Source organism: Brassica oleracea, chromosome C4 (genome assembly GCF_000695525.1).
Source record: "Brassica oleracea var. oleracea cultivar TO1000 chromosome C4, BOL, whole genome shotgun sequence".
Classification (NCBI taxonomy): Eukaryota; Viridiplantae; Streptophyta; class Magnoliopsida; order Brassicales; family Brassicaceae; genus Brassica; species Brassica oleracea.
Window position 1 is genome coordinate 18,386,526 of NC_027751.1, and position 3,070 is coordinate 18,389,595.

General features: G+C 34.0%; 1 long non-coding RNA gene across 2 annotated transcripts; it reads right to left on the reverse strand.

Moving 5' to 3' along the window:
• Positions 1-617: 617 nt before the first annotated feature.
• On the reverse strand, positions 618-1,948 carry LOC106337359. Of its 2 annotated transcripts, none has more exons than XR_001268991.1 (4): positions 1,650-1,948; positions 1,208-1,361; positions 958-1,097; positions 618-872 (listed from the first exon to the last, which is right to left on the reverse strand). It is a non-coding gene; the product is annotated as an uncharacterized LOC106337359 (long non-coding RNA). The 2 variants fall into 2 exon arrangements; XR_001268992.1 differs by having other exon boundaries at positions 1,208-1,378; positions 1,650-1,942.
• Between the last annotated feature and the right edge of the window lie 1,122 nt (positions 1,949-3,070).

Genomic DNA, 3,070 nt, shown 5'->3' on the forward strand with positions numbered 1-3,070 from the left:
GAAAATATTAGAGTTTAAAGATTTATGTCTATAGTATAGGGTTCAGTTTTGGGGTTTAGGGTTTTAAGCACACCAAAATCCATATTTGTAATATCATCCACACTAAATATATATTGTTTATATAAGGAATAGGATTTAGTTTAGTAATTATATTATTTGTAGTAATTAGATTTTTGACTTTACATGTAGGGTTTGAGTTTGGGGTTTAGGGTATTAGATTTAGGGTGTAAGATTAAAAGTATACTATGGAAATAGTATTTTAATTACAAAATACAAATAAGCAAAAAAAAGGTTTTATAGATTTTTAAAATGATTAAATTTTGAATTTAGGTTTAAGAATAAAGCTATTACGAAAATTTGATTTGTTTTTAATTAATGTTTACAGTTTAAAAACATGTTTAAGATTTTAGGTTTTTTTTTTTAAATTACAAAATACAAAAATCATTTTTTTAAGAGATCAAAATTTAATAGGTACTTTATAAATACAAAAAATAATTTAATTTTTGAACATAAATTTTTCCTTTTGATGAAATTTCAAAATTTTAAGCTATCATAAAACATATTATTTACAAGTAAAATTTTACTAACTAACAATATAAGTCTTGCCAAGTCTTAAAAGGACTAACTTCAAACTTTACTTTAGGCAGAGAAGAAAAAGATGTGTTTGTTTAGGCAGAGAAGGAACAACAATCACTTAAGCTCCAGCAGCTTTACCAGCCAAAATACACACAATCACAATCACAACCTAGTTCACAACCTAGTTAAGTCACTCATATCAGCAGTTCCATGGCAAGCACCACCAGGAATACGAGCAGGAGCAATATGTAAAGCTACTCTTACTCGCATTGCCCACTACATAGGTTGCGACTCCCCTGAAACATATTAACACTTTCTGTCTCAAGCTTGATGTAACCATACATAGAGAGCCATAACCGAGACAAGAAAGCTTAATCTTACAGTGGAAAAGATGCTTAGCCAGAGTTTCGTTAGGCATATATAAACTCAGGAACAAGAAGTCTCTCTTCACCTTCATAGCAACATCCAAGCAGACTTGCCATCCTATAGTTTCTTAACTGCCCAACAGCTTTAGCTTCATCCTATCGAAAAATAAAACCAGTGTGAAGTTATACTATTTAAATCCGCCACTAGCAAAAGCATAGTTAATAATTATCTGCCACAGTGTGAAGTATATCATATAAGAAATTACCATCTTGAGTAAGATCATCAAACATAGACATAATGTCAGTCTTCAAATGCACTGATCATCAAACATAGACATAATGTGTGTGATGTGAACCTCTTGCTGTGATGGTGGCATCGCCTCATTGCTGTGGTTCCCTTGCTCTCAACGCCACCAAAATCTTAAATCAAAATTTTCCTGATTGAAATCAAAATCAACCATGTGGTGTAAGTCAGATCTCCACAATGCAATATAGATGATGATTAACTTAAACCCAGATTCAATCTCTAACAATCAAAGTAACAATTTTTTCCACAAACCTAGAAACTAATAAAGCATTTCAAGAAGCTTGAACTGAGAAAGTAACAAACTTTCACCAACCCAGAAACCAATTAAGCATTTCAAGAAGCTGAAACTGTTGATTGAAATAGAATGAAGTAATGGTTAAAATTTCAGACAAAGACTTCACCTGGCGTGAAGAGCAGAGGACGGAGGCGGAAGAGAGAGCGTTTGCAGTCGCCATTTTCTTTAGACCGGAGGAGCAAACAAAAACGTTTTGGGCTTGTGGATAAGGAAGTGGTTTTTCACTCTTAAAATGAAATTGAGGGGAGTGGGTTAGGGTTTAGATAGAATAGAGGGGATTCAGAAAAGAGAAGAACTTTGTCCTCCTTTATTCTCAGCGACGGAGAAAGAAGAATCTGAGGAATTGGAGAACGAAGGTTAAGAGAGAGAGAGAGAGAGAGAGAGAGAGAGAGAGAGAGCCATCTCAATGAATCTGATAAGTGTTTTGGTGGTAAAATATTTTTTTTTTCTAATTATTGGAGCCAACACTTAGCAAATTAACGCGGCTAACTTTTTTATTTTTTCCCGCGATACTAAACGTAGCATTTTAAATTTATAAACGCTATTAAAAAAGCCAGTGTTAGTATACGATAGCAGAATTGTCAAAAACGCTATAATCTGATGCTATTAATACCCACATTTCCTGTAGTGGCTTTCTTGTTTTACTATTTTCACAGCAAAAGGTTTTCTAGGATTTTTAGTAGATTGGAGAGAAGATCCAAAGAGATTTGTGATTGGAACTCCTTTGATATATATGTATTTATCTATTCAGTTGTTATACCTTATTGATGTTATGAATTGTTTAGTCATGTCTGAGTAGTTCTCTTTGTTAGATTTAGGGTTTAAATAGGTTACGAGGGATTAGACCCAACTATAGATTGCTAAGTTGTGATATTCATCTTTAGGATTCTCATTAATGTATGCTTATAGATTAGCTACCTAGAACTTGCCCTAGGAGTTGTAGACATAAGCGATAGCTTGCATCTCACCCTGAATCCATCCTAATTGAGCTAAGATTGCTAGAGTAAGACGAGAGCTGATCTAGGAAGCTCAGTGAGCACATTCAACCCGCGCGTTAAAGCTTGACCAAAAGCGTCGATCGATATTCCAATCGAATAATTGGTCGACGTTTCAACAAGTGTATCGATCGATATTCCTATAGAATCATCGATCGACACTGGTCAATAAACAAACCTAGAAAGCGAGAGCCTAATGATTTGTTTAAAAGTTTTGAGCTCTATAATATCATGCATACAACTTATTAGGCATATGTAGGATTATAATTCTAATTACCTGAATAAAAACCCTAAGTCTAGATAATTTCAGCTAAGTACCAAAACCCCCAACCAATCAATCGAGCAACTGCCTTGCTCACAAACCTGTCTTTTACATTTAATCATAATCAACCTAGCTTAATCAATTTAATTAGATTTATTAAGTTCCCTAACCCTACAGCAACAACTATAACAACAACTTGAGTTATGGAAACTCATCTTACCAGAAGCCACCACCACCTACTCAGGAGAGCAAGATTGAAGCAATGCTTGA